The 11,204-nt window shown below is 37.6% G+C and overlaps 1 non-coding gene across 1 annotated transcript; it reads right to left on the bottom strand.

The window, feature by feature from the left end:
* Window positions 1–10,926: 10,926 nt before the first annotated feature.
* Trnaa-cgc lies at window positions 10,927–10,998 on the bottom strand. The gene has a single exon. It is a non-coding gene; the product is annotated as a tRNA-Ala (tRNA).
* Window positions 10,999–11,204: the final 206 nt, after the last annotated feature.

Raw genomic sequence — 11,204 nt, 5'->3', positions numbered from 1 at the left:
GTGGTACTGTGGTAAGAAGTTTGCTTTCCAAGCACACGGTTCCGAGTTCAGTCCCATTACAGTGCACCTTGGGCAAGTATCTTCTACTATAGCCTTGGGACGACCAAAGCCTTGTGAGTGGATTTGATTGACGGAAGCCCGTCGAATGAGAATGTGTGTGTGTGAGAGAGAGAGAGGGAGAGAAAGAGAGAGAGGGAGAGAGGGAGAGAAAGAGAGAGAGGGGGAGAGAAAGAGAGAGAGGGAGAGAGAGAGGGAGGAGAGAGAGGGGGAGAGAGAAAGAGAGAGAGGGAGAGAGGGAGGAGAGAGAGAGAGAGAGAGAGAGAGTGTGTGTGTGTGTGGTGTGTGTGTGTGTGTCTGTGTTTGTTCCTCATCACTGCTTGACAACTGGTGTTATTGTGTTTACGTCTCCCGCAACTTAGCGGTGCGGCAAAAGACCCCGATAGAAAAAATACCAGACTTAAGAAAAAAATAAGTACTGGGGTCGATTCAATAGACTAAAGATTCTTCAAGGCTGTGCCCCAGCATGGCCACAGTCATGACTGAAACAAGTAAAAGAGGAAAGATAAATATTAATAATGGGTTCTACTGGCTGTGTGGTAAGTAGCTTGCTTCCCAACCACATGGTTCCGGATTCAGTCCCACTGCTTGGCATCTTGGGCAAGTATCTTCTACTAGAGCCCCGGGCCGACAGAAAGCCTTATGACTGGATTTGGTAGACGGAAACTGAAAGAAGCCCGTTGTATATATATATATATGTGTGTGTGTGTGTGTGTGTGTGTGTTTGTCCCCTCAACATCGCTTGACAACCGTTACTGGTGTGTTTATATCCCCGTAACATAGCAGTTCGGCAGAAAATACCGATATAAGTACTAGGGTTACAAATGAAAAGTCCTGGGGTCGATTTGCTCGACTAAATGCGGTGCTCCAGTATGGCTGAAGTCAACTGACTAAAACAATAGGAATACTATAGACGCAAGCCAACAATTTTAAGGGGATGGGCAAGTCGGTATATACCAGTGCTCAACTGGTACTTATTTTATTGGCACTGAAAAGGTAAAAGGTAAAGTCGACCTCGACGGGCCATCCAATACTAATAATGATATCTAACACAGGTGTAAGGGAACAGAATGATTGGACATTTAATTATACCCACCCGGGAATGGATGAAAATAAAACGAAAAGAAACAGGTGCCACGGCAGGAATTGAACGCAGAGCGTAAAGAGGAGCAGAATAGCGCACGGCCCACACAAAACGACTGAACCAGCAGCGAGTAGAATTCCCCGATAACACAAACTACGTATTGAATGAAAATAACAGAAAGAGAGGAAGGAAGAAAGGAAGGACAAAAGATAGATTTACTTCAGAGAGTTTCCAGTGATTCGGCGAAATCTAGATATTGGGAAATTCCCGTTTTTAATTCCACGAAAAGTTCAAAACGAGGTCACAACAGTAACTTCCTTACCGCTCTCTTCCCATCATTTATCTCTCTTCTCACTTTCCCTCTCTCCTCACTCTCTATCTCTCTCTCTCTCTCTCAGCCCCCTTCCTGCTCTCTGTCTCTATCTCTCTCATTCTCTCTTTATATTTTTCTTTCTTTCTCTCTCCATCGCGTTTATAGTTATTAACCAGGGAAGAGGATCTTCTGGCGTTATTCATGTGTGCAGATGGCGCGTTTTTCGCGTCCTTTCATGTGTGTGCTAACATGAATTGTATGTATGTATGTATGTATGTATGTATGTTATATGTATGTATGTATGTATGTATGTGTGTGTGTGTATGATTATCTATCTATCTAACTCTCTCTCGCTCTCTCTCTCTCTCTCTCTCCTATGTATATATATATATAATATATATATATATTATATATGTACATACCTATATACACATACATACATCTCCCTCTCTTGCTCTCTCTATTATATATATATATATTCATGTATATATATATATATATATACATAGCTATAGTATATATTATATATAGATGATATATGTATATAACATATATATATAGTATATATATATACATAAATACGTATATATATAGATAATATATATATACATAAATACGTATATACATATTTATATATATATATATATATATATATTATATATATATATATATATATATATAAACATACATACATACATACATACAAATGCATACAAGCATATATCAAAACAGACATATTATACATGCGTATGTATGAATGTATATATATGTGTGTGTGTGTGTGTGTGTGTGTATAGAAAGGAATAGAATGGCAAGATGCGTGTGTGATTATGTGCATGTATACGCATGCATGTGTTTATACGTTTGAATGCGGAAGAAGAAACGGTTTGTAAAACCGGCAACATTTCCGTCCACACTCGAAAGATCGGCATACATTCAATCCCCACACAGGCATTTCTCTTCCTCTTTTATATATACGTACGCTTATTTGCGTTCAGATGTAAGGCATACACCACACACACAGACACACACACACACACACACACACACACATGTATGTATATATACACTCACAAACGCACACACATATATGTGTATGTATATATGTATATATATATATATAGAGAGAGAGAGAGATATGCACGTACGCACACCACACATACATATACAATATGCAATATCTATCTATCTATCTATCTATCATCTATCTATCATATCTATCTATCATCATCTATCTATCTATCTATCTATCATCTATCTATATCTCTCTCTTCTCTATCTCCCTCTCTCTCTCTATCTATATATATCAATATCTCTCTCTCTCCTCTCTCTCTATCTATATATATATATATATATTATATAATATATGCATGTGTGTGTATGCGTAAAATGCATGTATGTTGGTATGCATGTATAATAACATGAGTATATATTCGTTAATATCTACATATATATATCTATATATCTATATACACGCACACATACATGTACACATACATATGCACATATGCACGCACACCCTCGCGCGCACATGCACATGTATGCAGGCATATATATATATATATATATATATATATATATATGAATGTAAGTCTTTTCATTTTGTTTTTCTTTTGTGTTTGGCAATAATAATTATCTTTATTTTCTTTCCGGGTTCAAATTAAAATGAAATATTTCGCATAGCATCGTTAGATTGAGAACGAGCCCTAATGTTACAGACATTGAAACGATAGCCTCGCCATCTTGTATTCACACTATCACGAACTCTTTGCCATCGACATCTTTCTCTCCTTCTCTTCATCCCTCTCCCCTCCTCCTCCTCTTCCTATTCACAGTCGTTGTTGTTGTTGTGTTGTTTCTTCTTCTTATCATCATCATCATCATCATCATCATTATTATTATTATTCGTCGTCGTCATCCTCCTCTCTTTTCCCTTTGCTTCTTTCTTTCATTTTTTCTTTCTTTGGGCATTTATTTACTTTCATTTTCGTCCTCCTTGTCACTACCACCAACGTCAGCGTCATCATCAGTATTACCAGCATTATCACCAGCATCATCTTCACCGCCATCATCATCGCTGTCATCATCATAATAATCGTCGTCGTCATCATCATCTTCATCATCATCGCCGTCGTCACTATCATCATCATCGTCGTCATCATTATAATCGCTGTCATCATCATCATCTTCATTTATCATCGCCGTCATCATCATAATAATTGCCGTCATCATCATAATCATATCATCATCATCATCATCATCATCATCATCATCATCATCATCATCATCATCGCTGTCATCGTCATAATAATCGTCGTCGTCATCATCATCATCATCATCATCATCATCATCATCATCATCGCCGTCATCATTATAATCGCCGTCATCATCATGATCATCCTCATTTATCATCGCCGTCATCATCATCATCATCATCATCATCATCATCGCCGTCATCATAATCGTTGTCTGTCGTCGTCGTCGTCGTCGTCATCGCCACCATCTATTTCGTTGTTTTCTTTTCCTTCGTCAATATCATTTCAATTTTCTTTATCTTATTAGGGTTACAGTCGTTCTTCTTCTTCTTCTTCTTCTTCTTCTTTTTCTTCTTCTTCTTCTTCATTGTCTTCCTCCTCTTCTTCCTCCAGTTCTGCGCTTCACCTCCTCCAATCTCCTCCTCCCCTACATCATCTCTTCCGCCGCCGCCTTCCTTAATTATCCTCGTGGGTTTCCATGTTTCATATTCAGAAGTTGGACATAATTTCTCCGTGTAGATAAAAATATTGTCTGCCGATTCTTCCATTTCAATAACATAAAATAACAACAACAACAACAACAACGATTACAATCACTACGACGGCAACAACTACAACAATAACAGCAATAACAACGACGACAACAACAACAGCAGCAACGAAGTTAACGACTACGGCGTCCATGACAAAAACAACAATTAAAAACAATAGAAACGATGTCAATGACAATAACATGGCCGCCGCTGCCGCCGCCACCGCTGCCGCCGCCACCGCTGCCGCCGCCACCGCTGACAATAATAATAAGTACCACGATGATGACGACGACGACGACTACGACAACAACAACAACAACGGCAGCAACAATAGGCAGAAACAATAATACAAGGGTACACAGACAGACAGACAGACAGATAGACAGACAGACAGATAGACAGATAGACAAAAGAAACGGAGAAGACAAATAAATGAATAAGTAAATAAATAAATGAATAAATAAATAAATGTATGTACGAATGAATGAAAATAATAATAAGAAGAAGAATAAAAAAACAATAAAAAAGAATAAGAGAAATAAAATCAAACAAAAAAAAAACATCTACGTAGTGAAAACAAAGCCGAGTCAAAATAACTGAGGGTTTATTGTTTGGCTGAGTCTTTTGAAATTCTAATGAGTCTCCTCTTGAATCCTGTTTATTTTGGAAACCCATCAATGCATTAACAATCGCAGCCTTATACCTCGCTGTTGGCATAATATATTTGGAAGGGGAACCTACTTACTCCCTTATCCCGACGACTGTAGGCCCACTATTACCAGCACCGCCGCCGCCGATGTCCTTATTATTATTATTATCATCACCATAATCACAAACAAGATGGCCACCATCACCACCACCACTATCAACATATCCAAAACCAACACCAACACAACACCAGCACCAACACAACACCAACACCACAACTGTGTTCAGCGCCATCACAACCGACCATGCCGTCGCCGCCGTTATCCAATCATCCATCCAACCGCAATCGGTCGGCTGCAATATTTATTAGCTTTCATTAGCCGAACAAAATCGGTGGTAAACTTGTGGTGTAGACATTACGTACAAGACGAGACGCTGACGGTGACGGAACGACGACGGCGTTTTCAATTCATGTTTTCATTGAAGAAAGATATTCAAACCTCATTACGTGTCTGCTAATACAATTGGCAGCGGAAAGGCATGAACATCGTAAAATTACATCATCGACAGCTGCTGTCGTCTCTACCTTGATCTATCTATCTATCTATCTATCTATCTATCTATCTATCTATCTATCTATCTATCTATCTATCTATCTATCTAATCTGCAAATGTGTGTGTATGTGTGTATATGTGCATGTATGTACGTATACATACATATACATACATACATACATACATACATACATACATACATACATATATATATATATATATATATATATACATATATATGCACACAAAGACATACATACAAACAAATATGTATATATATATATACACATGTGTATGTGTGTATGCCCACCTTTTATACATATATATATATATGTATATATATGCATATATATACATATACATACATACATACATACACCACACACATACATACATACATACATACATACATACACATATCCATACATACATACCTATATGTATGTATGTTCTGCTGGGTCAAAGGATGAGGTAAGCCAGCAGAGTGTGTCTGACTGTGGCAACATAGGCATCTTAAACAATTAGCAAAAGTATGCTATTAACTGTAATGAACTGACATTTATCCATCGTCTGTTATGTGTGTGTGTGTGTGTGTGGTGTGTGTGTGCGTGCGTGTGTGTGCGTGTGTGTGTGTGTGTGCGTGTGTGTGTGTGCATGCGTGTGTGCGCGTGCGTGCGTATATGAACCCAAGGGATTTACAACATCCTGTCAGATATCAATAAAAGACTCAGTATGAAAAGACTTGGTTAACAATATTCGATAATTAGACACCAGTAAATGTAAGTAGAATACAGATCTCAGGTGAATCCTCATGCACGACAGGTAAATCCAAATATCCTTTGGCAGAATTTCGTGAAATTTTAGAGAAATTTACGCGCGCGCGCACACACACACACAAATAAACGAGCAAGCACACACACACACACACACACACTCTAACACACGCGTGCACACATACAAATAAACAAGCAAGCACACACATATCTATATACATAAGTATATGCATATCAAAGGATGGAAAGTTCTTCCCGAGCCATAGGCTCATGAAGCCGGTTTCTCCGGATTCTGTGGTGTATATATCCGTTCCGCAAGACGGACTGGAAACAGGTGCGTCTCAGAATCACTCATCTTGGTCAGCTGAATGGACTGGAATAATGTGAAATGAAGTGTCTTGCTCAAGAACACTTTCAAAAACACAATCTTTCGATCATGAATGCAACAACCTGATCACAAAGCTACGTAGCTCTACTACAGACACACACATACAGACACACACACACACACACACACACACACACACACACACACACACACTCACACATACACACACACATACTCACCACACACAACACACACACACACACACACACACACACATGTATGTATACACAAACATGACAGAAGGAAACAAGCACCTTTATAATCACTAAAATTTATTCAAATCTGAAATTATACATTCAGATTATTTATTAATTGTTATAATGTGAATACTTAAAATTTAGTTGACATGCTCTTTGAATTTTTCAATGCAAAGACCCTATTAGACCTGCTACTGATCAGATGACGAACATTCTCTTGCGGAATTTCTTACCAACTTTCATGCAGTATCTCTTCATGAAGTGTCCTGTCCATTATGTCCCATTAAGGCGACGAGTTAGCAGAAACGTTAGCTTGCTGGGCGGAATGCTTGAGCGGTATTTCGCCTGTTCTGAGTTCAAATGCTACCGAGTCGACTTTGCCTTTCATCCTTTCAGGGTCGATAAATTAAGTACCAGTGAAACACTGGGGTCGATGTAATCAACTGGCCTTCCGCCCCCAAAATTTCAGGCCTTGTGCCTATAGTAGAAATGATTATGTCCCAGATGTGTTCAGTAGGGTTCATATCTGGTCACTGGCTTAGCCATGGAAGCTTTTTAATGCCATTCTCATTCAATAAATCTTCGGTCATTTTAACCGTGTGACAAGCCCCATCTTCCATGCATAAAGAGTCTTCTTTAATCATTTCACCATTGGAGAAGATTAGAAGGAATCCTTTCAGCAATATGGACACATATTTATCTGAGTTTATGTTTCCTTCACACTCCACTAGTTCTGATCAACCATTGCTCCAAATTGCTTCCCAGACCATCATAGAATGGCTGCAATCTTTTCACGTCAAATTCTTAATCACAGGGTCTCCGGGCCCACACTCGACCACTATCAGGAAATACAAGAATATGACAGTGTCCCAAAATGCTAGTGACCTCTCCACCATCTCACTGGCCCAATCTTTTCTCTGCTTGACGTTTGCTGGTCGAAGAAGGGGCTTCCTTCTTGCTGTTCTGCCATAGTAACCAAGTTAGTGAAGATATCTGACAGCTGTTCTGGGACTGACATCAACTTGTTCTGCTATGTTAGAGGTCTTGCAACAAGGATTATCCTTCACACTTCTCTTAGCAAAGAGAAGGGTCCTGTCAGAGGGCCCTGATTGATTTGGACAAGGTGCTGTGGACTCCTTCCCTCTCTCTGGTGAATTGCACAATCACTCTATTAACTGTAGAAAGCGGGATCCCAAGGTTTTCTGCAATTTTACGCTGACTATATCCACCTTCAGAATGACCCACAATACAGCCTCTTTGAAATTCAGACAGTTCCAAGGCTTCTTTTGTACATGGATTCATTAAACAAACACATTTAGAATCTGAAACATAAAAATCTCAATTAATAACAAATATAAACGATTACTAGTTAGAATAAACATAAAACGATGTTCTGTATATGTGTACATGTATATATGTGTGTGTATCTATCTTCCTCTCTTTATATATGTATGTGTGTGTGTTCGTGTGTGTGTGTGTATGAGTGTAGTTTTTTTTTTGTTCATTGAAGCTGAAAAGACTCCATAACTTCAGAAGCTGTTACGCAGCCTGATGATACTCACAATTGTTATGTGAAAATTTAAGAATCAGTTTGTGAAGTCCTTTCAGCTTCAATAAAACGCTATTTTACTCTTCTTTTGAATTTCGAGTGCTACTTTCTCCACCTCGTTTTGCACGTGTATGCACGCATGTATCTATCTATCTATGATACCACATCATTTGTATTCAAATATGCAGTCTATAGAACATGGTTAACAGATCTGTTACTCCTTCAAGCCCAACTACTGTGAGGCTTGAGTAGTATAAGACCAGCTTTATACATGGAAATAAGGTCATGGATATGTTATTATTCTGCAGGTATATATCAGCACGATATTATACAGGATATAACAAAAAAAAAAAAGAGTCGAACAAAAGGAGAAAACAATGTTTAGAGACGCCGGTGGGGGAGGGCTGTCACAAGCGAAGCGAACGCTCTGCCACTGAGCTACGTCCCTTCTTGGCCTAACTCCGTTTAACTACTAATAGTGCTAATAGCATTATGAGAATTTAATATTCTCTCTCCTCTCTCTCTCTCTACAGGGTTGGCCAAAAGCAGAGAGAGAGTGAGTGAGGGAGAGGGAGGGAAAGAGAGAGAAAGAATATTAAATTTGGCCAAAAGTCACCTGACAGTAAATCAAACCCATTTGATTCTAATACTTATTATGTTTAACTGAATGAATTTAATGAAGGCATCTAAATATGAAACATGAAAATTGTTCAAACTCAAGTTCTTCTTCAGCGCCAAATTTTTCCATTCGAGTCAATACAGAATTACAGATAGTATTTATAGAAGACCATCGTCCATCTTTCTTTTCCTCACGTGACCATCTTCCTTTTCTTGCACGGACGTTTAAACGGACGGACGTATTTTTCTCTCTTCCTCATATCTTTCCGCTTTAAAGAAAAAATGCTTCTCCATCGTTCACTATTTTCCTCTCGTTCTGGTCTAACGACCCTCCATGTTTGTTTCGTTCGGTTTCCTTGTATGTCTCCACTGTCATGTTGTTGGCCCTCCATAAATCCTAACTTTTATTTTAGAATTTATGGGAGCAACTGTCTTTGAAGACTCATATTGTCGTTGAATGCTCGAAATGAGGAGTAGATAGACAGCCGACCACTGATGAAGGGGCTTTTCTCTGTGTTTTCTTGTCCTGTTTTCTATTTTTTCTCGTTGTTTACGAATTTCCCTCGTTTTTCCCTCGTTTGTTTACGTATTTCATGTTATTTGCGCCATGGTGACGTCCTGTACCCATGCATGCATGTGTATATATATATATATATAATATATATTATATATATATATATATATATATATACATATATATATATTTATATTTATATATATATATATATATATATATATATATATATATATAAATATATATATATATATATAATATATTAGATATATATATATATATATATATAGATATTATATATATATAAATATATATAAATAATATATATATATCTATATCTATATATAATATATATATATATATATTAATTATAGTATATTATATTATATATATTATATTATATATTATTTATTGCAGCCAGGAATTTTTGTCGTGGAAGGTCGCAGTCTCAAAGCGACAAACATATTTTGGCAATAATTTAAATGTTGAAGGAATCTAACGGTTTGTGTATTTTAAGTGGCTTATAAACACTTTCCGCACTGAAATGTTCGTTTCCGCACACGATCTCAGATCAGGTCACTTACTATGCAAGTACATCTCCATAAAATCATTTATTATTTAATTGAACGAGGTGCATCCATTTCCAAGTGTATATGTATGTATGTATGAATGTATGTATGTATGTATGTATGTAATAATAATAACAATAATGAAAATATTTAATGTGGTTAGACGTTTTAGCGTCTATTTCAGTATATTGGCAAAGAAACTTTTTTCTTTTGCCCTTATTTATAATTGTATTTATAATTTCACATTTAAAAGCATTTTTTTTACATGCTGGCCACTGATAAAGTTTTTTAAAAAATTTATCCTTATATTTGATACACACACACACACACACACATAATCAAATGAATAATAACATACGATGGATACCTGTCAGCTCATTACAGCTGTTTCGTACGTAACTTTTTAATAGACGAATGAGAACATTGCATTATTATAAAAGGGGCGTAATCATCAGATGAGAAGTAATTTTACAAAACAAAAGAATATCCCAAGAATACAGTAGGGATGTGTCTGTCGAGGCCAAGTATGAAATGGGAGAATCCGTAATTTCGTAATTTGGACCTGCCCCTTAGGCACTAAATACTCATAGGATTTTCCCTGTGTACACACCCGCAGTATCCTATCTGATATTTCGACTCGCACCACCCAGTTCCGAACTACAGCCATTACCCAACCCTAGACATTCTAATTGCTTCAAGAAATGGGCCACTCGACTTTTTAGCATAAAGTCATTTACAGGTAAACTATAGCCACTGTCTCAAAGGTGTGCTGTGTCGCGCTCCGCCCGCTACTGCAATTACCTCTGCCCCTCGGAGTTGGTATCAAGGCGATATTTTATAGGATTTGATAAAGAAGTTAAAAAAAATAAATTTTGGAGACGCCGGGGATTGAACCCGGGGCCTTTCACATGCGAAGCGAACGCTCTACCACTGAGCTACGTCCCCTGTTAGTCTGGCATTTGCTAGATACCATTAGAGTATGAGAATTTTTCATTTTCCCTCTCTTCTCCACCCTCTCTCCCTCTCTCTCTCACATACTCTCTTACATACGCAGCAATATTATATTATTGTTCTCTTACATTGGCAAAAGAGCAGTTTTTTTTCCAGATGAAGGATAATTGAACAAACGTAGTCTATTATATTTATTTTTT

Source organism: Octopus sinensis, linkage group LG8 (assembly GCF_006345805.1).
Source record: "Octopus sinensis linkage group LG8, ASM634580v1, whole genome shotgun sequence".
NCBI classification, from domain to species: domain Eukaryota; kingdom Metazoa; phylum Mollusca; class Cephalopoda; order Octopoda; family Octopodidae; genus Octopus; species Octopus sinensis.
The sequence above is the reverse complement of the archived record's forward strand: the minus strand, read 5'-3'. Positions and strand labels throughout refer to the sequence as shown.